The sequence below is a fragment of the Dipodomys spectabilis genome, unplaced genomic scaffold (assembly GCF_019054845.1).
Source record: "Dipodomys spectabilis isolate Male_0828 unplaced genomic scaffold, ASM1905484v1 ptg000069l, whole genome shotgun sequence".
Taxonomy (NCBI): domain Eukaryota; kingdom Metazoa; phylum Chordata; class Mammalia; order Rodentia; family Heteromyidae; genus Dipodomys; species Dipodomys spectabilis.
Window position 1 is genome coordinate 943,401 of NW_024870746.1, and position 22,730 is coordinate 966,130.

Consider the following 22,730-nt stretch of genomic DNA (forward strand, 5'->3'; position numbering starts at 1 on the left):
CACCTGTCCGCCGCCGCCGCCTCGGTGCCAGTGGGTGCGGACCCGAGCAAGAAGCACCGGCCGGCCCGGTCCGCAGCGGCTGGTTGCGCGCCTCCAGCTTGCACGCCGCCCGCAGCCGCCGCTCGATCGCGGGGGCGCGCGTGCGCTTGACCTCGCGGGACTGAGCCCCTAAGCCTCCCCGCTGACCCCGCTTGCCCTCCGACCCCCAGGCCGGCAATACGGCGCGCCAAGCGCACCCCGGTGGACGCGGCTCCCGGCCAGGGCCAGGGCGCACGCCTGGCCCCAGCCAGGCGAGAGGAGAAGCCACCAGCCGCGCCGCGCCGTCAGGATGGCCGAGCGGTCTAAGGCGCTGCGTTCAGGTCGCAGTCTCCCCTGGAGGCGTGGGTTCGAATCCCACTCCTGACAACCTCGCCTTTTGGCCACAGACACTCAGGGAACCCTGCCTGCGGACCGCCCACCCCAGCCAACAATCACAGCACTACCTTGCCTTCTCCTCCTGCCTTGCCCTCGCTTTCTTGCCACCCTCCCCGCTGGCTGCCTCCCTTGTATCTTGCTCCTCCTCTCGACTCTCCCTTCCTCCCTCCCCCGACCCCCCGCACTCTCTCTCCCTCCCACCCGTGGGGTTGAGGGGGGTGCGGGCAGGGCCTTCTACCCACTGTCAAAGTCCATTCCCAGGCACACACACACACACACACACACACACACACACGCACGCACGCACGACCCACCAACTCAGGTGGAGCTTCACCCCTTCCATCTACCGCTCCCTCCTTCTTTCCTCCAGTGGCTTGCTCTGCTGACCCTCCACCTTCCATCTCCCCTTACCCCCACCATTCTACACCCCCACACACAACAAAAGACATGCGCGCACACACACACACACACACACACACACACACACTCAAGCCCAGTGTTTCCCTCCAACACAACCCTAACCAACAAGCCCACACAGGGACAAAGACAGACAGACTGGTGGCTGCCCTGAGCCCAGCACCGCTCACACCTGTGCCATTTGGAAAGCCCTCCCACCCATCCCACACCACCGGCTAACGCCAGCAGGGCCCAGGCAGCCACTCGCCCAAAGCCGCACATTTCTGCACACGAGGCTCTAGGGGACAACCCTGTGCGACTTCTTGTCCTGTTCACCAGTCTCTGCCCCACGTACCCCCCACCCCGTCCTCTGACTCACCCCTTTTCTCATCCCGTTCTCACAGCACCCTGCCGGGGTTGACGCGCTCCCTGTCTTCCCATCCTCCTCCTCACGGGACAGCTTGCCTTGGGGTTGGACGCGCTGGCTGCATTGCTTTCTCTGCCCGCGCTGGCCAACATCTCTCACAATGAGGCACACCCAGGCGAGGCTCGCCAGTGAGAGCCAGACCCCAGGAAAGGCCAAGGCAGGGCAGGGCAGGGCAGGGCAGGGCAAAACAAGGGAACAGAGGGGTGCCGGGCCACGCCAAGACAATGACCGGCATGAGTGGACAGGGCGGCTTAGCTCCAGCCCCGGCGTCGCCCACCTGGACACCACAAAGCACCCCTAAGGGAAAGCACAGGGCCTGGGCCGTGGGAACACAGCAGGGCGGCCCCGCGCCACCGCAAGTGGTGCCTCTGACCTGTGCATCGTACCAGACTGGCCAGGCCAGGCCAGCCAGGCCGGGCAAGCTTCGTCAAGAGAGGGCATCCACGCTTTGGAGAGTACTGGTGGCTGTGGAAACCATGGCACTCGGCCACTCACGGCACACGGCATGGCACGGCATGGCGGGACACACACGTCGCACCTCCTGACCCAGATGGCAAGGCGGAAAGGAGTGAGTCTACACCTCGCTCACCACGCCCCTTCCCTGCAGCACCGGGCGCCCCACCGCTCCCTCCTGGACCGACTGACTGTTTGGGAGCCAACCTTTTTTTCTACTTGCCCAGCCGCTGGCTCCCTGTGCCATCCAGGATCCCGGCGCACTCTTGAAGCCAGCACTTGCTCGGAGGGCAGGAAGTCAACGGCCGGCCCTCGCCGACCTGGGAGCACATCTGGGGCATACCCAGAGACAGCACACCGTCTATGCATGGGTGGTTCAGTGGTAGAATTCTCGCCTGCCACGCGGGAGGCCCGGGTTCGATTCCCGGCCCATGCAATGCACTACCACAGCACATTTTGCTCCGGTGTGTGCTCTGCTCCTTACTTCCCTCATTTACACACATGCACATGCACATGCACTGGCAAACACAACTATTCCTTTTCCCTTCCTCGCCCACCACTCCTTCACTCTAACCCATTTCACACAAACACAAAAACAGCCCACCACACTGCACCTTCATCCCAGCCTGCCACACAATCTCCTCACCCTCTGATAGCTCCTACCCATGGACATTACCACCCTCGCTTCAAACTCCTATCTAGTCCACACACTCCACTTTCCCAGTGGCCACAACACCTGCTCCCTGCTCTCCCACCAGGCCCCACCGTCATCCGTGCACACCAGGGACCTCTCAGGACTCCCCATAGAATCACCCCATGTGCACATGGCCACCTTCACTGGGTCGCCCAGAGCCACAGCATGTCTTCGAATACCCCCACTGCACCACGGCTGACACCCACACCTGTCTCCACCCCCACCCCACCCACAACTCCTCATCTCCCACACCTTGGTTCAAGGCTCACCACTTGCACCTCGTCTGCTCCTTGGGCATCACTGTATGAGCCTGTGCCTGGACTTCATTACATGTCACTAGACTTCATTACATAAACTCGCCCCGTGCAGGTTTGGTCTCAGTGGAGAAGTGACGCCACCATTCTCTTGTGCACTAGCTTTGCCTACCGCTACTCAACCACTGAGCACACCATGCAGTGTGTGAAGGGCGGGGGTATAGAGTCATTCTCCCAATCCTATTCTGTGTGTGTGTAGGGGGGGAGTCTGTGTGTGTGTGTGTGTGTGTGTGTGTGTGTGTGTGTGTGTGAGTGTGTATCTATCTGTGTGTCTGTGTGACCCTCTGCCGGTCTCTGGGCAGTCACTCTTCCAAAAGCCACATGGGGGATGGGGACTCTAGAAGCGCCCAGGGTGACCTCCTGATCTGGTCAACAGTCCTCGGGACCTCTGTGTCTTCCTACCATGTCCCCAACCCCTTCCATTCTCTCTGCACCCTGCTGAGGATGATGCTATCTGTGTCTTGCTGGGAAACGGTCCTCCTTCTCCTCTTGAGACTGCTTGGCTCAGAAATGGGAAGGGGGATGTCTTTCCCCTCCCAGATTGGCCAACACCTCTCACGATGAGGCACAGTGAGGCAATAGCCACCAGTGATAGCCAGACCACCACCACCACCACCACCACCACCGCTGCAATCAGACAGGAAGTGGAAATGGGAGCAAGGCAGCACAAAACAGAGTAGAGCAGAGCAGAGCAGAGCAGAGCGGAGCGGAGCGGAGTAGAGCAGAGTAGGGGTGACGAGCCGAAACAATGGCTCAGGTGTGTGGAGTGTGGAGCTTAGGGCCAAAGCCTTAAGTCTGGGTCACGTGGGTGGTTAGCCACAGCTCCAGCACTCACCACATGGACACCACCAAGCACCCCAAGTAGAAAGCACATGGCCTGGGCCATAGGAACATATCAGGGCAGCCCCTCGGCGCCAGGAGTGATGCCGCTGACCTGCACGTCAGACCAGACAGGACAGGAGAGGACTGGACAGGCGAGCTTTGTCAGGAGAGGACATCCACGCTTTGGAGAATGCAGGTAGCCAAGGAAATTGTGGCGCTCAGCCACTCACGGCACACGGCACGGCACGTCCATTGTCCTGACGGACATACAACGCTGAACCCAATAGGCAGTCCAGCAGGGATGGCACAGGATAGGGAAAGCGCACTCCCCGCCCACCCCACCCCCTCCCTGCAGCAGTAGGCACCCACGACCCCCTCCTGAGCCCACCGTCTGGGAGCCAGCCTTTCTTTCTACTTGCCCATGGCCTGGCCCCCTGTACCATCATGGATCCTGTGCCACCGCGGACCCCGGCGCGCACGTGAAGCCAGCAGTTGCTCAGAGAGGGCAGGCAGGCAACAGCTATGCCTGGCCAGCCTGGGTGCACATCTGTGCCTTGAGCAGACGGCCTCCGACGACTGTGCATGGGTGGTTCAGTGGTAGAATTCTCGCCTGCCACGCGGGAGGCCCCGGTTCGATTCCCGGCCCATGCAGTTCATTGCTAGACCTTATTTTGGCCCTTAGCCTATGCACGCGTGTGCACACACGCTCACAGTCAGACAGAAAATATTCCTTCTTCCATCTTTGCCCACTAGTCCTTCACCTCACACCATTTCAAACACACACACACACATACCCCACCACACTGTACCTGCATCCTGCCCCGCCACCCCATCAACCCCCCTCCTGACCTGTCCTACCCCCTCTCTCCAAACCACTAACCAGCCCACAAGTACACTTTTCCAATGGCCACAACACCTGTTCTCAGCTCTCCTACGTGCCCCACTATCATCCGTGCATACCATGGACCTCCCGGGACTTCCAGTGCTACCATGCCCCATGAATACTGCTGTCTCCCCTATGCCACCCGCAGCCACAGCATGTCTTCGAATCCCCGCAGCAGCACAGCTGACACCTACCATCTCCACCCTCACCCCACCCAAACCCCTCATCTCCCGTAATACGCAACTTGGCTCAAGGCTCACCACTTGCACAGTGTCTGCTCCTCGGGCATCACTGAATTGCCTTCTCAAACATGAACTTGTCCCTTACAAGGTAAGGTGTAGGTGGTCTGGATGGAGAAGAGATTTTACTCTTGAGCCTTCCTTACCACTAGCCTACCACTGTAAATAGCTTGAAGTGTGTGAAAAGTGTGGATGGAGGTCCATCACTCTCCCAATCCCTCCCTCTCTCCCTTCCTCCATCCATCCATCCACCCATCCATCCATCCATCCATTCATCCATCCATCCATCCCCCCCTCCGAGTGAGTGAGTGAGTGAGTGAGTGAGCTGGAGGTTGCACAAGTGACAGCTAGAGCGAGGGAAGGGTAGGTGTGCAGGAAGGGATAGATGCCTGAGAGAATCGGAGAGAGACTTGTATATGTTGCAGTGAGCGGGTGATCAAATGAGCCAGAGGGAAGAATGCCTGAGCTTAGGGTTGGGGGTGGGGGGAGCAGCTCAGGGGGAAGGGGATATGCAAGGGAACAAGCAGGTGAGTGAGGTGAGGGAGTCCTTGAGGGTGGTAGGAAAGGAAGGAGAGCAGGACAGAGGGACAGAGGGAGTGAAAGACGGAGGGAGTGATGCAACACAGGAGGGAAGGAGGCAGGGAGGGTGAGAGCGGGAGGGAAAGGGAGAGAGGCAGGCAGTGGATGGGCCAGTGGTGGAGTGTGGGGTGAGTGAGTGGTGGATTGGAAGACTGGGTTTGGAGATTGTGATGGGCTGAGGCTGGAGAAAGGTGAGTGGAGGCTCAGTAAGATTCAAGAAGGAAGTCAGGCACTTGACTCAGGTGTGGATGGTGTGTGTGTGTGTGTGTGTGTGTGTCTGTGTGCGCGCACGAGCCCACGCGCGGGAGCACTGCTGCTCACAAGCACACTCGTGCTAGGATAGGCTGGTGGTGTTGGTGCAGTGTCAGCATTCCTCTGTCAGCTGGCCAGGCCGGGAGAGTTCTGGGGTGGCCAGATGAGGAAAGGGAGACGTTGGCTAAGGAAGGGAAAAGCAAAGGGAAGAAGCTGAAGGCGGCAGGGTGGGGTACAAGGCAGGGGAACAAGCAGCCAAGCAGTGATGCTGCCTGCAGGAGGAAGGGTGAGTGCGCAGCAGGTGTGTTGGTGGGGGCCTGGGAGGAGCGCTAGTCCCAAAAGGGGGTGGGTGGAGTTGTGTGATGGGAAGTGGAAGGGCAGTGAAGAAGGCAAGTGAAAGTGGGAAAGGAAGAAGAAAGGCTTCCCTGACCGGGAATCGAACCCGGGCCGCGGCGGTGAGAGCGCCGAATCCTAACCACTAGACCACCAGGGAGCGTGCCACTGCCTGCACCGAGCACTCCTCCTGCAAACGAGCAGCGCTGCCGGACACTCACCGCCGCTGGACGCCTGCCATCCACCGGACCCATGGGTTGGAGGTATGGCTGGCCAAAAAGACAAGGACACTGGCGAGCCGGTTGCCTGGCCGACCTCCCCCTCGCCCTCCCCCTCCGCCTGCCCCCTTTCCCCCTCTCCCCTCCTCCTCCCTAGCTCCCTCCCCGTCAGCCAAGCCAAGCCAAGCCAAGCCAAACCCAGCGGCAGCTCTCCTCCTGCCTGTAGCCGCGAGCAGCCCGCAATCCCGGCCGGCTGCGGCAGTGTCCAACACAACACGCGTGCACTCCGGCACCCACGCCCTCTGCTCCCTCCCGCAGGCCCGAGCCACAGCTGGAGCTGGCTAAAAGGTCGGCCGGCTGCATTGAGTGGCCTGGTACTGCGTTGCGTTGGCCGGGAATCGAACCCGGGTCAACTGCTTGGAAGGCAGCTATGCTCACCACTATACCACCAACGCCACACGCCACGGCCAGCGCACACAGGACGCCGGGGACTGGCGCGGGCCACAGCTCCTGCGGGGAAGGAGGCGGGGGTTGCCGGTGCGGGTGCGGGTGCGGGTGGGCGCGGGTGCGGGTGGGCGCAGCGCGTGTCTCGCACCTCACTTCCCTGTGGGCTGGGACACGCGGCGCTGCCGGGCCAGCCCGAGCCACACACGGCCCGTCCTGCGCCACGCCCGAAGCTGCTGGCTGCCGCAGCCACGCAAAGGGACGGGTTGGGTCCAGCCTAGCCTCCTGGTTCCTGCGGGGCGCCCTCCGAGCTCCGGCCGCCTGACTGCTCCGGAGCCCGGCGCCGCACGCCTCCCGGGCTGGACGCGGGCGCGGCGGCGCGACGGCCGACAGCCACAGCGTCTTCCTTCGTCCGGCCCGCAGCCCACCACACCCACTGCCAGGGCCCGCTCGCTCGCTCGCTCGCTCGTCTGTGAGTCCCCACTGGTGGCTGGGCGGCAGACGCCGACGACGACCGAGAGGTGGACCAGGGGGCCTGGAGCTGCTGAAGTGAGGACGCCTTGGAGCAGAGAGGCCGCGCTGGGCAAAAAGAACGCCACGGCGGCCTCCCCGTCGGGGAATCGAACCCCGGTCTCCCGCGTGATAGGCGGGGATACTCACCACTATACTAACGAGGATGACGCCGCCCGCCGTCGGGGACACGGGCCCCTCTCCGACAGCCGCCCGGACCCGCGGCCCTCCAGCCCCGGCCTGGGGCTCGCATCTGCCCTGTCTGGCCTCCGACCCCAAGCCCAAGCCCAAGCACGCGCTGCCGCGCTCTCCCCACAAGCCCCGCCCCACCCGCCTGCCAAGGACCCACCCGGGGCCACCTGCCGGCCGGGGTCACCTGTCCGCCGCCGCCGCCTCGGTGCCAGTGGGTGCGGACCCGAGCAAGAAGCACCGGCCGGCCCGGCCCGCAGCGGCTGGTTGCGCGCCTCCAGCTTGCACGCCGCCCGCAGCCGCCGCTCGATCGCGGGGGCGCGCGTGCGCTTGACCTCGCGGGACTGAGCCCCTAAGCCTCCCCGCTGACCCCGCTTGCCCTCCGACCCCCAGGCCGGCAATACGGCGCGCCAAGCGCACCCCGGTGGACGCGGCTCCCGGCCAGGGCCAGGGCGCACGCCTGGCCCCAGCCAGGCGAGAGGAGAAGCCACCAGCCGCGCCGCGCCGTCAGGATGGCCGAGCGGTCTAAGGCGCTGCGTTCAGGTCGCAGTCTCCCCTGGAGGCGTGGGTTCGAATCCCACTCCTGACAACCTCGCCTTTTGGCCACAGACACTCAGGGAACCCTGCCTGCGGACCGCCCACCCCAGCCAACAATCACAGCACTACCTTGCCTTCTCCTCCTGCCTTGCCCTCGCTTTCTTGCCACCCTCCCCGCTGGCTGCCTCCCTTGTATCTTGCTCCTCCTCTCGACTCTCCCTTCCTCCCTCCCCCGACCCCCCGCACTCTCTCTCCCTCCCACCCGTGGGGTTGAGGGGGGTGCGGGCAGGGCCTTCTACCCACTGTCAAAGTCCATTCCCAGGCACACACACACACACACACACACACACACGCACGCACGCACGCACGACCCACCAACTCAGGTGGAGCTTCACCCCTTCCATCTACCGCTCCCTCCTTCTTTCCTCCAGTGGCTTGCTCTGCTGACCCTCCACCTTCCATCTCCCCTTACCCCCACCATTCTACACCCCCACACACAACAAAAGACATGCGCGCACACACACACACACACACACACACACACACACACACTCAAGCCCAGTGTTTCCCTCCAACACAACCCTAACCAACAAGCCCACACAGGGACAAAGACAGACAGACTGGTGGCTGCCCTGAGCCCAGCACCGCTCACACCTGTGCCATTTGGAAAGCCCTCCCACCCATCCCACACCACCGGCTAACGCCAGCAGGGCCCAGGCAGCCACTCGCCCAAAGCCGCACATTTCTGCACACGAGGCTCTAGGGGACAACCCTGTGCGACTTCTTGTCCTGTTCACCAGTCTCTGCCCCACGTACCCCCCACCCCGTCCTCTGACTCACCCCTTTTCTCATCCCGTTCTCACAGCACCCTGCCGGGGTTGACGCGCTCCCTGTCTTCCCATCCTCCTCCTCACGGGACAGCTTGCCTTGGGGTTGGACGCGCTGGCTGCATTGCTTTCTCTGCCCGCGCTGGCCAACATCTCTCACAATGAGGCACACCCAGGCGAGGCTCGCCAGTGAGAGCCAGACCCCAGGAAAGGCCAAGGCAGGGCAGGGCAGGGCAGGGCAGGGCAAAACAAGGGAACAGAGGGGTGCCGGGCCACGCCAAGACAATGACCGGCATGAGTGGACAGGGCGGCTTAGCTCCAGCCCCGGCGTCGCCCACCTGGACACCACAAAGCACCCCTAAGGGAAAGCACAGGGCCTGGGCCGTGGGAACACAGCAGGGCGGCCCCGCGCCACCGCAAGTGGTGCCTCTGACCTGTGCATCGTACCAGACTGGCCAGGCCAGGCCAGCCAGGCCGGGCAAGCTTCGTCAAGAGAGGGCATCCACGCTTTGGAGAGTACTGGTGGCTGTGGAAACCATGGCACTCGGCCACTCACGGCACACGGCATGGCACGGCATGGCGGGACACACACGTCGCACCTCCTGACCCAGATGGCAAGGCGGAAAGGAGTGAGTCTACACCTCGCTCACCACGCCCCTTCCCTGCAGCACCGGGCGCCCCACCGCTCCCTCCTGGACCGACTGACTGTTTGGGAGCCAACCTTTTTTTCTACTTGCCCAGCCGCTGGCTCCCTGTGCCATCCAGGATCCCGGCGCACTCTTGAAGCCAGCACTTGCTCGGAGGGCAGGAAGTCAACGGCCGGCCCTCGCCGACCTGGGAGCACATCTGGGGCATACCCAGAGACAGCACACCGTCTATGCATGGGTGGTTCAGTGGTAGAATTCTCGCCTGCCACGCGGGAGGCCCGGGTTCGATTCCCGGCCCATGCAATGCACTACCACAGCACATTTTGCTCCGGTGTGTGCTCTGCTCCTTACTTCCCTCATTTACACACATGCACATGCACATGCACTGGCAAACACAACTATTCCTTTTCCCTTCCTCGCCCACCACTCCTTCACTCTAACCCATTTCACACAAACACAAAAACAGCCCACCACACTGCACCTTCATCCCAGCCTGCCACACAATCTCCTCACCCTCTGATAGCTCCTACCCATGGACATTACCACCCTCGCTTCAAACTCCTATCTAGTCCACACACTCCACTTTCCCAGTGGCCACAACACCTGCTCCCTGCTCTCCCACCAGGCCCCACCGTCATCCGTGCACACCAGGGACCTCTCAGGACTCCCCATAGAATCACCCCATGTGCACATGGCCACCTTCACTGGGTCGCCCAGAGCCACAGCATGTCTTCGAATACCCCCACTGCACCACGGCTGACACCCACACCTGTCTCCACCCCCACCCCACCCACAACTCCTCATCTCCCACACCTTGGTTCAAGGCTCACCACTTGCACCTCGTCTGCTCCTTGGGCATCACTGTATGAGCCTGTGCCTGGACTTCATTACATGTCACTAGACTTCATTACATAAACTCGCCCCGTGCAGGTTTGGTCTCAGTGGAGAAGTGACGCCACCATTCTCTTGTGCACTAGCTTTGCCTACCGCTACTCAACCACTGAGCACACCATGCAGTGTGTGAAGGGCGGGGGTATAGAGTCATTCTCCCAATCCTATTCTGTGTGTGTGTAGGGGGGGAGTCTGTGTGTGTGTGTGTGTGTGTGTGTGTGTGTGTGTGTGTGTGTGTGTGAGTGTGTATCTATCTGTGTGTCTGTGTGACCCTCTGCCGGTCTCTGGGCAGTCACTCTTCCAAAAGCCACATGGGGGATGGGGACTCTAGAAGCGCCCAGGGTGACCTCCTGATCTGGTCAACAGTCCTCGGGACCTCTGTGTCTTCCTACCATGTCCCCAACCCCTTCCATTCTCTCTGCACCCTGCTGAGGATGATGCTATCTGTGTCTTGCTGGGAAACGGTCCTCCTTCTCCTCTTGAGACTGCTTGGCTCAGAAATGGGAAGGGGGATGTCTTTCCCCTCCCAGATTGGCCAACACCTCTCACGATGAGGCACAGTGAGGCAATAGCCACCAGTGATAGCCAGACCACCACCACCACCACCACCACCACCGCTGCAATCAGACAGGAAGTGGAAATGGGAGCAAGGCAGCACAAAACAGAGTAGAGCAGAGCAGAGCAGAGCAGAGCGGAGCGGAGCGGAGTAGAGCAGAGTAGGGGTGACGAGCCGAAACAATGGCTCAGGTGTGTGGAGTGTGGAGCATAGGGCCAAAGCCTTAAGTCTGGGTCACGTGGGTGGTTAGCCACAGCTCCAGCACTCACCACATGGACACCACCAAGCACCCCAAGTAGAAAGCACATGGCCTGGGCCATAGGAACATATCAGGGCAGCCCCTCGGCGCCAGGAGTGATGCCGCTGACCTGCACGTCAGACCAGACAGGACAGGAGAGGACTGGACAGGCGAGCTTTGTCAGGAGAGGACATCCACGCTTTGGAGAATGCAGGTAGCCAAGGAAATTGTGGCGCTCAGCCACTCACGGCACACGGCACGGCACGTCCATTGTCCTGACGGACATACAACGCTGAACCCAATAGGCAGTCCAGCAGGGATGGCACAGGATAGGGAAAGCGCACTCCCCGCCCACCCCACCCCCTCCCTGCAGCAGTAGGCACCCACGACCCCCTCCTGAGCCCACCGTCTGGGAGCCAGCCTTTCTTTCTACTTGCCCATGGCCTGGCCCCCTGTACCATCATGGATCCTGTGCCACCGCGGACCCTGGCGCGCACGTGAAGCCAGCAGTTGCTCAGAGAGGGCAGGCAGGCAACAGCTATGCCTGGCCAGCCTGGGTGCACATCTGTGCCTTGAGCAGACGGCCTCCGACGACTGTGCATGGGTGGTTCAGTGGTAGAATTCTCGCCTGCCACGCGGGAGGCCCGGGTTCGATTCCCGGCCCATGCAGTTCATTGCTAGACCTTATTTTGGCCCTTAGCCTATGCACGCGTGTGCACACACGCTCACAGTCAGACAGAAAATATTCCTTCTTCCATCTTTGCCCACTAGTCCTTCACCTCACACCATTTCAAACACACACACACACATACCCCACCACACTGTACCTGCATCCTGCCCCGCCACCCCATCAACCCCCCTCCTGACCTGTCCTACCCCCTCTCTCCAAACCACTAACCAGCCCACAAGTACACTTTTCCAATGGCCACAACACCTGTTCTCAGCTCTCCTACGTGCCCCACTATCATCCGTGCATACCATGGACCTCCCGGGACTTCCAGTGCTACCATGCCCCATGAATACTGCTGTCTCCCCTATGCCACCCGCAGCCACAGCATGTCTTCGAATCCCCGCAGCAGCACAGCTGACACCTACCATCTCCACCCTCACCCCACCCAAACCCCTCATCTCCCGTAATACGCAACTTGGCTCAAGGCTCACCACTTGCACAGTGTCTGCTCCTCGGGCATCACTGAATTGCCTTCTCAAACATGAACTTGTCCCTTACAAGGTAAGGTGTAGGTGGTCTGGATGGAGAAGAGATTTTACTCTTGAGCCTTCCTTACCACTAGCCTACCACTGTAAATAGCTTGAAGTGTGTGAAAAGTGTGGATGGAGGTCCATCACTCTCCCAATCCCTCCCTCTCTCCCTTCCTCCATCCATCCATCCACCCATCCATCCATCCATCCATTCATCCATCCATCCATCCCCCCCTCCGAGTGAGTGAGTGAGTGAGTGAGTGAGCTGGAGGTTGCACAAGTGACAGCTAGAGCGAGGGAAGGGTAGGTGTGCAGGAAGGGATAGATGCCTGAGAGAATCGGAGAGAGACTTGTATATGTTGCAGTGAGCGGGTGATCAAATGAGCCAGAGGGAAGAATGCCTGAGCTTAGGGTTGGGGGTGGGGGGAGCAGCTCAGGGGGAAGGGGATATGCAAGGGAACAAGCAGGTGAGTGAGGTGAGGGAGTCCTTGAGGGTGGTAGGAAAGGAAGGAGAGCAGGACAGAGGGACAGAGGGAGTGAAAGACGGAGGGAGTGATGCAACACAGGAGGGAAGGAGGCAGGGAGGGTGAGAGCGGGAGGGAAAGGGAGAGAGGCAGGCAGTGGATGGGCCAGTGGTGGAGTGTGGGGTGAGTGAGTGGTGGATTGGAAGACTGGGTTTGGAGATTGTGATGGGCTGAGGCTGGAGAAAGGGGAGTGGAGGCTCAGTAAGATTCAAGAAGGAAGTCAGGCACTTGACTCAGGTGTGGATGGTGTGTGTGTGTGTGTGTGTGTGTCTGTGTGCGCGCACGAGGCCACGCGCGGGAGCACTGCTGCTCACAAGCACACTCGTGCTAGGATAGGCTGGTGGTGTTGGTGCAGTGTCAGCATTCCTCTGTCAGCTGGCCAGGCCGGGAGAGTTCTGGGGTGGCCAGATGAGGAAAGGGAGACGTTGGCTAAGGAAGGGAAAAGCAAAGGGAAGAAGCTGAAGGCGGCAGGGTGGGGTACAAGGCAGGGGAACAAGCAGCCAAGCAGTGATGCTGCCTGCAGGAGGAAGGGTGAGTGCGCAGCAGGTGTGTTGGTGGGGGCCTGGGAGGAGCGCTAGTCCCAAAAGGGGGTGGGTGGAGTTGTGTGATGGGAAGTGGAAGGGCAGTGAAGAAGGCAAGTGAAAGTGGGAAAGGAAGAAGAAAGGCTTCCCTGACCGGGAATCGAACCCGGGCCGCGGCGGTGAGAGCGCCGAATCCTAACCACTAGACCACCAGGGAGCGTGCCACTGCCTGCACCGAGCACTCCTCCTGCAAACGAGCAGCGCTGCCGGACACTCACCGCCGCTGGACGCCTGCCATCCACCGGACCCATGGGTTGGAGGTATGGCTGGCCAAAAAGACAAGGACACTGGCGAGCCGGTTGCCTGGCCGACCTCCCCCTCGCCCTCCCCCTCCGCCTGCCCCCTTTCCCCCTCTCCCCTCCTCCTCCCTAGCTCCCTCCCCGTCAGCCAAGCCAAGCCAAGCCAAGCCAAACCCAGCGGCAGCTCTCCTCCTGCCTGTAGCCGCGAGCAGCCCGCAATCCCGGCCGGCTGCGGCAGTGTCCAACACAACACGCGTGCACTCCGGCACCCACGCCCTCTGCTCCCTCCCGCAGGCCCGAGCCACAGCTGGAGCTGGCTAAAAGGTCGGCCGGCTGCATTGAGTGGCCTGGTACTGCGTTGCGTTGGCCGGGAATCGAACCCGGGTCAACTGCTTGGAAGGCAGCTATGCTCACCACTATACCACCAACGCCACACGCCACGGCCAGCGCACACAGGACGCCGGGGACTGGCGCGGGCCACAGCTCCTGCGGGGAAGGAGGCGGGGGTTGCCGGTGCGGGTGCGGGTGCGGGTGGGCGCGGGTGCGGGTGGGCGCAGCGCGTGTCTCGCACCTCACTTCCCTGTGGGCTGGGACACGCGGCGCTGCCGGGCCAGCCCGAGCCACACACGGCCCGTCCTGCGCCACGCCCGAAGCTGCTGGCTGCCGCAGCCACGCAAAGGGACGGGTTGGGTCCAGCCTAGCCTCCTGGTTCCTGCGGGGCGCCCTCCGAGCTCCGGCCGCCTGACTGCTCCGGAGCCCGGCGCCGCACGCCTCCCGGGCTGGACGCGGGCGCGGCGGCGCGACGGCCGACAGCCACAGCGTCTTCCTTCGTCCGGCCCGCAGCCCACCACACCCACTGCCAGGGCCCGCTCGCTCGCTCGCTCGCTCGTCTGTGAGTCCCCACTGGTGGCTGGGCGGCAGACGCCGACGACGACCGAGAGGTGGACCAGGGGGCCTGGAGCTGCTGAAGTGAGGACGCCTTGGAGCAGAGAGGCCGCGCTGGGCAAAAAGAACGCCACGGCGGCCTCCCCGTCGGGGAATCGAACCCCGGTCTCCCGCGTGATAGGCGGGGATACTCACCACTATACTAACGAGGATGACGCCGCCCGCCGTCGGGGACACGGGCCCCTCTCCGACAGCCGCCCGGACCCGCGGCCCTCCAGCCCCGGCCTGGGGCTCGCATCTGCCCTGTCTGGCCTCCGACCCCAAGCCCAAGCCCAAGCACGCGCTGCCGCGCTCTCCCCACAAGCCCCGCCCCACCCGCCTGCCAAGGACCCACCCGGGGCCACCTGCCGGCCGGGGTCACCTGTCCGCCGCCGCCGCCTCGGTGCCAGTGGGTGCGGACCCGAGCAAGAAGCACCGGCCGGCCCGGCCCGCAGCGGCTGGTTGCGCGCCTCCAGCTTGCACGCCGCCCGCAGCCGCCGCTCGATCGCGGGGGCGCGCGTGCGCTTGACCTCGCGGGACTGAGCCCCTAAGCCTCCCCGCTGACCCCGCTTGCCCTCCGACCCCCAGGCCGGCAATACGGCGCGCCAAGCGCACCCCGGTGGACGCGGCTCCCGGCCAGGGCCAGGGCGCACGCCTGGCCCCAGCCAGGCGAGAGGAGAAGCCACCAGCCGCGCCGCGCCGTCAGGATGGCCGAGCGGTCTAAGGCGCTGCGTTCAGGTCGCAGTCTCCCCTGGAGGCGTGGGTTCGAATCCCACTCCTGACAACCTCGCCTTTTGGCCACAGACACTCAGGGAACCCTGCCTGCGGACCGCCCACCCCAGCCAACAATCACAGCACTACCTTGCCTTCTCCTCCTGCCTTGCCCTCGCTTTCTTGCCACCCTCCCCGCTGGCTGCCTCCCTTGTATCTTGCTCCTCCTCTCGACTCTCCCTTCCTCCCTCCCCCGACCCCCCGCACTCTCTCTCCCTCCCACCCGTGGGGTTGAGGGGGGTGCGGGCAGGGCCTTCTACCCACTGTCAAAGTCCATTCCCAGGCACACACACACACACACACACACACACACGCACGCACGCACGCACGACCCACCAACTCAGGTGGAGCTTCACCCCTTCCATCTACCGCTCCCTCCTTCTTTCCTCCAGTGGCTTGCTCTGCTGACCCTCCACCTTCCATCTCCCCTTACCCCCACCATTCTACACCCCCACACACAACAAAAGACATGCGCGCACACACACACACACACACACACACACACACACTCAAGCCCAGTGTTTCCCTCCAACACAACCCTAACCAACAAGCCCACACAGGGACAAAGACAGACAGACTGGTGGCTGCCCTGAGCCCAGCACCGCTCACACCTGTGCCATTTGGAAAGCCCTCCCACCCATCCCACACCACCGGCTAACGCCAGCAGGGCCCAGGCAGCCACTCGCCCAAAGCCGCACATTTCTGCACACGAGGCTCTAGGGGACAACCCTGTGCGACTTCTTGTCCTGTTCACCAGTCTCTGCCCCACGTACCCCCCACCCCGTCCTCTGACTCACCCCTTTTCTCATCCCGTTCTCACAGCACCCTGCCGGGGTTGACGCGCTCCCTGTCTTCCCATCCTCCTCCTCACGGGACAGCTTGCCTTGGGGTTGGACGCGCTGGCTGCATTGCTTTCTCTGCCCGCGCTGGCCAACATCTCTCACAATGAGGCACACCCAGGCGAGGCTCGCCAGTGAGAGCCAGACCCCAGGAAAGGCCAAGGCAGGGCAGGGCAGGGCAGGGCAGGGCAAAACAAGGGAACAGAGGGGTGCCGGGCCACGCCAAGACAATGACCGGCATGAGTGGACAGGGCGGCTTAGCTCCAGCCCCGGCGTCGCCCACCTGGACACCACAAAGCACCCCTAAGGGAAAGCACAGGGCCTGGGCCGTGGGAACACAGCAGGGCGGCCCCGCGCCACCGCAAGTGGTGCCTCTGACCTGTGCATCGTACCAGACTGGCCAGGCCAGGCCAGCCAGGCCGGGCAAGCTTCGTCAAGAGAGGGCATCCACGCTTTGGAGAGTACTGGTGGCTGTGGAAACCATGGCACTCGGCCACTCACGGCACACGGCATGGCACGGCATGGCGGGACACACACGTCGCACCTCCTGACCCAGATGGCAAGGCGGAAAGGAGTGAGTCTACACCTCGCTCACCACGCCCCTTCCCTGCAGCACCGGGCGCCCCACCGCTCCCTCCTGGACCGACTGACTGTTTGGGAGCCAACCTTTTTTTCTACTTGCCCAGCCGCTGGCTCCCTGTGCCATCCAGGATCCCGGCGCACTCTTGAAGCCAGCACTTGCTCGGAGGGCAGGAAGTCAACGGCCGGCCCTCGCCGACCTGGGAGCACATCTGGGGCATACCCAGAGACAGCACACCGTCTATGCATGGGTGGTTCAGTGGTAGAATTCTCGCCTGCCACGCGGGAGGCCCGGGTTCGATTCCCGGCCCATGCAATGCACTACCACAGCACATTTTGCTCCGGTGTGTGCTCTGCTCCTTACTTCCCTCATTTACACACATGCACATGCACATGCACTGGCAAACACAACTATTCCTTTTCCCTTCCTCGCCCACCACTCCTTCACTCTAACCCATTTCACACAAACACAAAAACAGCCCACCACACTGCACCTTCATCCCAGCCTGCCACACAATCTCCTCACCCTCTGATAGCTCCTACCCATGGACATTACCACCCTCGCTTCAAACTCCTATCTAGTCCACACACTCCACTTTCCCAGTGGCCACAACACCTGCTCCCTGCTCTCCCACCAGGCCCCACCGTCATCCGTGCACACCAGGGACCTCTCAGGACTCCCCATAGAATCACCCCATGTGCACATGGCCACCTTCACTGGGTCGCCCAGAGCCACAGCATGTCTTCGAATACCCCCACTGCACCACGGCTGACACCCACACCTGTCTCCACCCCCACCCCACCCACAACTCCTCATCTCCCACACCTTGGTTCAAGGCTCACCACTTGCACCTCGTCTGCTCCTTGGGCATCACTGTATGAGCCTGTGCCTGGACTTCATTACATGTCACTAGACTTCATTACATAAACTCGCCCCGTGCAGGTTTGGTCTCAGTGGAGAAGTGACGCCACCATTCTCTTGTGCACTAGCTTTGCCTACCGCTACTCAACCACTGAGCACACCATGCAGTGTGTGAAGGGCGGGGGTATAGAGTCATTCTCCCAATCCTATTCTGTGTGTGTGTAGGGGGGGAGTCTGTGTGTGTGTGTGTGTGTGTGTGTGTGTGTGTGTGTGTGTGTGTGTGTGAGTGTGTATCTATCTGTGTGTCTGTGTGACCCTCTGCCGGTCTCTGGGCAGTCACTCTTCCAAAAGCCACATGGGGGATGGGGACTCTAGAAGCGCCCAGGGTGACCTCCTGATCTGGTCAACAGTCCTCGGGACCTCTGTGTCTTCCTACCATGTCCCCAACCCCTTCCATTCTCTCTGCACCCTGCTGAGGATGATGCTATCTGTGTCTTGCTGGGAAACGGTCCTCCTTCTCCTCTTGAGACTGCTTGGCTCAGAAATGGGAAGGGGGATGTCTTTCCCCTCCCAGATTGGCCAACACCTCTCACGATGAGGCACAGTGAGGCAATAGCCACCAGTGATAGCCAGACCACCACCACCACCACCACCACCACCGCTGCAATCAGACAGGAAGTGGAAATGGGAGCAAGGCAGCACAAAACAGAGTAGAGCAGAGCAGAGCAGAGCAGAGCGGAGCGGAGCGGAGTAGAGCAGAGTAGGGGTGACGAGCCGAAACAATGGCTCAGGTGTGTGGAGTGTGGAGCTTAGGGCCAAAGCCTTAAGTCTGGGTCACGTGGGTGGTTAGCCACAGCTCCAGCACTCACCACATGGACACCACCAAGCACCCCAAGTAGAAAGCACATGGCCTGGGCCATAGGAACATATCAGGGCAGCCCCTCGGCGCCAGGAGTGATGCCGCTGACCTGCACGTCAGACCAGACAGGACAGGAGAGGACTGGACAGGCGAGCTTTGTCAGGAGAGGACATCCACGCTTTGGAGAATGCAGGTAGCCAAGGAAATTGTGGCGCTCAGCCACTCACGGCACACGGCACGGCACGTCCATTGTCCTGACGGACATACAACGCTGAACCCAATAGGCAGTCCAGCAGGGATGGCACAGGATAGGGAAAGCGCACTCCCCGCCCACCCCACCCCCTCCCTGCAGCAGTAGGCACCCACGACCCCCTCCTGAGCCCACCGTCTGGGAGCCAGCCTTTCTTTCTACTTGCCCATGGCCTGGCCCCCTGTACCATCATGGATCCTGTGCCACCGCGGACCCCGGCGCGCACGTGAAGCCAGCAGTTGCTCAGAGAGGGCAGGCAGGCAACAGCTATGCCTGGCCAGCCTGGGTGCACATCTGTGCCTTGAGCAGACGGCCTCCGACGACTGTGCATGGGTGGTTCAGTGGTAGAATTCTCGCCTGCCACGCGGGAGGCCCCGGTTCGATTCCCGGCCCATGCAGTTCATTGCTAGACCTTATTTTGGCCCTTAGCCTATGCACGCGTGTGCACACACGCTCACAGTCAGACAGAAAATATTCCTTCTTCCATCTTTGCCCACTAGTCCTTCACCTCACACCATTTCAAACACACACACACACATACCCCACCACACTGTACCTGCATCCTGCCCCGCCACCCCATCAACCCCCCTCCTGACCTGTCCTACCCCCTCTCTCCAAACCACTAACCAGCCCACAAGTACACTTTTCCAATGGCCACAACACCTGTTCTCAGCTCTCCTACGTGCCCCACTATCATCCGTGCATACCATGGACCTCCCGGGACTTCCAGTGCTACCATGCCCCATGAATACTGCTGTCTCCCCTATGCCACCCGCAGCCACAGCATGTCTTCGAATCCCCGCAGCAGCACAGCTGACACCTACCATCTCCACCCTCACCCCACCCAAACCCCTCATCTCCCGTAATACGCAACTTGGCTCAAGGCTCACCACTTGCACAGTGTCTGCTCCTCGGGCATCACTGAATTGCCTTCTCAAACATGAACTTGTCCCTTACAAGGTAAGGTGTAGGTGGTCTGGATGGAGAAGAGATTTTACTCTTGAGCCTTCCTTACCACTAGCCTACCACTGTAAATAGCTTGAAGTGTGTGAAAAGTGTGGATGGAGGTCCATCACTCTCCCAATCCCTCCCTCTCTCCCTTCCTCCATCCATCCATCCACCCATCCATCCATCCATCCATTCATCCATCCATCCATCCCCCCCTCCGAGTGAGTGAGTGAGTGAGTGAGTGAGCTGGAGGTTGCACAAGTGACAGCTAGAGCGAGGGAAGGGTAGGTGTGCAGGAAGGGATAGATGCCTGAGAGAATCGGAGAGAGACTTGTATATGTTGCAGTGAGCGGGTGATCAAATGAGCCAGAGGGAAGAATGCCTGAGCTTAGGGTTGGGGGTGGGGGGAGCAGCTCAGGGGGAAGGGGATATGCAAGGGAACAAGCAGGTGAGTGAGGTGAGGGAGTCCTTGAGGGTGGTAGGAAAGGAAGGAGAGCAGGACAGAGGGACAGAGGGAGTGAAAGACGGAGGGAGTGATGCAACACAGGAGGGAAGGAGGCAGGGAGGGTGAGAGCGGGAGGGAAAGGGAGAGAGGCAGGCAGTGGATGGGCCAGTGGTGGAGTGTGGGGTGAGTGAGTGGTGGATTGGAAGACTGGGTTTGGAGATTGTGATGGGCTGAGGCTGGAGAAAGGTGAGTGGAGGCTCAGTAAGATTCAAGAAGGAAGTCAGGCACTTGACTCAGGTGTGGATGGTGTGTGTGTGTGTGTGTGTGTGTGTCTGTGTGCGCGCACGAGCCCACGCGCGGGAGCACTGCTGCTCACAAGCACACTCGTGCTAGGATAGGCTGGTGGTGTTGGTGCAGTGTCAGCATTCCTCTGTCAGCTGGCCAGGCCGGGAGAGTTCTGGGGTGGCCAGATGAGGAAAGGGAGACGTTGGCTAAGGAAGGGAAAAGCAAAGGGAAGAAGCTGAAGGCGGCAGGGTGGGGTACAAGGCAGGGGAACAAGCAGCCAAGCAGTGATGCTGCCTGCAGGAGGAAGGGTGAGTGCGCAGCAGGTGTGTTGGTGGGGGCCTGGGAGGAGCGCTAGTCCCAAAAGGGGGTGGGTGGAGTTGTGTGATGGGAAGTGGAAGGGCAGTGAAGAAGGCAAGTGAAAGTGGGAAAGGAAGAAGAAAGGCTTCCCTGACCGGGAATCGAACCCGGGCCGCGGCGGTGAGAGCGCCGAATCCTAACCACTAGACCACCAGGGAGCGTGCCACTGCCTGCACCGAGCACTCCTCCTGCAAACGAGCAGCGCTGCCGGACACTCACCGCCGCTGGACGCCTGCCATCCACCGGCCCCATGGGTTGGAGGTATGGCTGGCCAAAAAGACAAGGACACTGGCGAGCCGGTTGCCTGGCCGACCTCCCCCTCGCCCTCCCCCTCCGCCTGCCCCCTTTCCCCCTCTCCCCTCCTCCTCCCTAGCTCCCTCCCCGTCAGCCAAGCCAAGCCAAGCCAAGCCAAACCCAGCGGCAGCTCTCCTCCTGCCTGTAGCCGCGAGCAGCCCGCAATCCCGGCCGGCTGCGGCAGTGTCCAACACAACACGCGTGCACTCCGGCACCCACGCCCTCTGCTCCCTCCCGCAGGCCCGAGCCACAGCTGGAGCTGGCTAAAAGGTCGGCCGGCTGCATTGAGTGGCCTGGTACTGCGTTGCGTTGGCCGGGAATCGAACCCGGGTCAACTGCTTGGAAGGCAGCTATGCTCACCACTATACCACCAACGCCACACGCCACGGCCAGCGCACACAGGACGCCGGGGACTGGCGCGGGCCACAGCTCCTGCGGGGAAGGAGGCGGGGGTTGCCGGTGCGGGTGCGGGTGCGGGTGCGGGTGGGCGCAGCGCGTGTCTCGCACCTCACTTCCCTGTGGGCTGGGACACGCGGCGCTGCCGGGCCAGCCCGAGCCACACACGGCCCGTCCTGCGCCACGCCCGAAGCTGCTGGCTGCCGCAGCCACGCAAAGGGACGGGTTGGGTCCAGCCTAGCCTCCTGGTTCCTGCGGGGCGCCCTCCGAGCTCCGGCCGCCTGACTGCTCCGGAGCCCGGCGCCGCACGCCTCCCGGGCTGGACGCGGGCGTGGCGGCGCGACGGCCGACAGCCACAGCGTCGTCCTTCGTCCGGCCCGCAGCCCACCACACCCACTGCCAGGGCCCGCTCGCTCGCTCGCTCGCTCGTCTGTGAGTCCCGACTGGTGGCTGGGCGGCAGACGCCGACGACGACCGAGAGGTGGACCAGGGGGCCTGGAGCTGCTGAAGTGAGGACGCCTTGGAGCAGAGAGGCCGCGCTGGGCAAAAAGAACGCCACGGCGGCCTCCCCGTCGGGGAATCGAACCCCGGTCTCCCGCGTGACAGGCGGGGATACTCACCACTATACTAACGAGGATGACGCCGCCCGCCGTCGGGGACACGGGCCCCTCTCCGACAGCCGCCCGGACCCGCGGCCCTCCAGCCCCGGCCTGGGGCTCGCATCTGCCCTGTCTGGCCTCCGACCCCAAGCCCAAGCCCAAGCACGCGCTGCCGCGCTCTCCCCACAAGCCCCGCCCCACCCGCCTGCCAAGGACCCACCCGGGGCCACCTGCCGGCCGGGGTCACCTGTCCGCCGCCGCCGCCTCGGTGCCAGTGGGTGCGGACCCGAGCAAGAAGCACCGGCCGGCCCGGTCCGCAGCGGCTGGTTGCGCGCCTCCAGCTTGCACGCCGCCCGCAGCCGCCGCTCGATCGCGGGGGCGCGCGTGCGCTTGACCTCGCGGGACTGAGCCCCTAAGCCTCCCCGCTGACCCCGCTTGCCCTCCGACCCCCAGGCCGGCAATACGGCGCGCCAAGCGCACCCCGGTGGACGCGGCTCCCGGCCAGGGCCAGGGCGCACGCCTGGCCCCAGCCAGGCGAGAGGAGAAGCCACCAGCCGCGCCGCGCCGTCAGGATGGCCGAGCGGTCTAAGGCGCTGCGTTCAGGTCGCAGTCTCCCCTGGAGGCGTGGGTTCGAATCCCACTCCTGACAACCTCGCCTTTTGGCCACAGACACTCAGGGAACCCTGCCTGCGGACCGCCCACCCCAGCCAACAATCACAGCACTACCTTGCCTTCTCCTCCTGCCTTGCCCTCGCTTTCTTGCCACCCTCCCCGCTGGCTGCCTCCCTTGTATCTTGCTCCTCCTCTCGACTCTCCCTTCCTCCCTCCCCCGACCCCCCGCACTCTCTCTCCCTCCCACCCGTGGGGTTGAGGGGGGTGCGGGCAGGGCCTTCTACCCACTGTCAAAGTCCATTC

At 62.4% G+C, this 22,730-nt stretch overlaps 19 non-coding genes across 19 annotated transcripts; 10 read left to right on the forward strand and 9 right to left on the reverse strand.

Moving 5' to 3' along the window:
* The first annotated feature begins 322 nt into the window (after positions 1–322).
* Trnal-cag lies at positions 323–405 on the forward strand. The gene has a single exon. It is a non-coding gene; the product is annotated as a tRNA-Leu (tRNA).
* Positions 406–2,055: 1,650 nt separating this feature from the next.
* Trnag-gcc lies at positions 2,056–2,126 on the forward strand. The gene has a single exon. It is a non-coding gene; the product is annotated as a tRNA-Gly (tRNA).
* Positions 2,127–4,100: 1,974 nt separating this feature from the next.
* Positions 4,101–4,171, forward strand: Trnag-gcc. The gene has a single exon. It is a non-coding gene; the product is annotated as a tRNA-Gly (tRNA).
* A 1,723-nt stretch (positions 4,172–5,894) lies between these two features.
* Positions 5,895–5,966, reverse strand: Trnae-cuc. The gene has a single exon. It is a non-coding gene; the product is annotated as a tRNA-Glu (tRNA).
* A 441-nt stretch (positions 5,967–6,407) lies between these two features.
* Positions 6,408–6,479, reverse strand: Trnag-ucc. Its single transcript has one exon. It is a non-coding gene; the product is annotated as a tRNA-Gly (tRNA).
* Positions 6,480–7,073: 594 nt separating this feature from the next.
* Trnad-auc lies at positions 7,074–7,145 on the reverse strand. Its single transcript has one exon. It is a non-coding gene; the product is annotated as a tRNA-Asp (tRNA).
* Positions 7,146–7,673: 528 nt separating this feature from the next.
* Positions 7,674–7,756, forward strand: Trnal-cag. The gene has a single exon. It is a non-coding gene; the product is annotated as a tRNA-Leu (tRNA).
* Positions 7,757–9,410: 1,654 nt separating this feature from the next.
* Trnag-gcc lies at positions 9,411–9,481 on the forward strand. Its single transcript has one exon. It is a non-coding gene; the product is annotated as a tRNA-Gly (tRNA).
* Positions 9,482–11,461: 1,980 nt separating this feature from the next.
* Trnag-gcc lies at positions 11,462–11,532 on the forward strand. The gene has a single exon. It is a non-coding gene; the product is annotated as a tRNA-Gly (tRNA).
* Positions 11,533–13,253: 1,721 nt separating this feature from the next.
* On the reverse strand, positions 13,254–13,325 carry Trnae-cuc. The gene has a single exon. It is a non-coding gene; the product is annotated as a tRNA-Glu (tRNA).
* Positions 13,326–13,766: 441 nt separating this feature from the next.
* Trnag-ucc lies at positions 13,767–13,838 on the reverse strand. The gene has a single exon. It is a non-coding gene; the product is annotated as a tRNA-Gly (tRNA).
* Positions 13,839–14,432: 594 nt separating this feature from the next.
* Trnad-auc lies at positions 14,433–14,504 on the reverse strand. The gene has a single exon. It is a non-coding gene; the product is annotated as a tRNA-Asp (tRNA).
* A 528-nt stretch (positions 14,505–15,032) lies between these two features.
* On the forward strand, positions 15,033–15,115 carry Trnal-cag. The gene has a single exon. It is a non-coding gene; the product is annotated as a tRNA-Leu (tRNA).
* A 1,650-nt stretch (positions 15,116–16,765) lies between these two features.
* Trnag-gcc lies at positions 16,766–16,836 on the forward strand. The gene has a single exon. It is a non-coding gene; the product is annotated as a tRNA-Gly (tRNA).
* Positions 16,837–18,818: 1,982 nt separating this feature from the next.
* On the forward strand, positions 18,819–18,889 carry Trnag-gcc. Its single transcript has one exon. It is a non-coding gene; the product is annotated as a tRNA-Gly (tRNA).
* A 1,723-nt stretch (positions 18,890–20,612) lies between these two features.
* Positions 20,613–20,684, reverse strand: Trnae-cuc. The gene has a single exon. It is a non-coding gene; the product is annotated as a tRNA-Glu (tRNA).
* Positions 20,685–21,125: 441 nt separating this feature from the next.
* Positions 21,126–21,197, reverse strand: Trnag-ucc. Its single transcript has one exon. It is a non-coding gene; the product is annotated as a tRNA-Gly (tRNA).
* Positions 21,198–21,781: 584 nt separating this feature from the next.
* Positions 21,782–21,853, reverse strand: Trnad-guc. The gene has a single exon. It is a non-coding gene; the product is annotated as a tRNA-Asp (tRNA).
* A 528-nt stretch (positions 21,854–22,381) lies between these two features.
* Trnal-cag lies at positions 22,382–22,464 on the forward strand. The gene has a single exon. It is a non-coding gene; the product is annotated as a tRNA-Leu (tRNA).
* Positions 22,465–22,730: the final 266 nt, after the last annotated feature.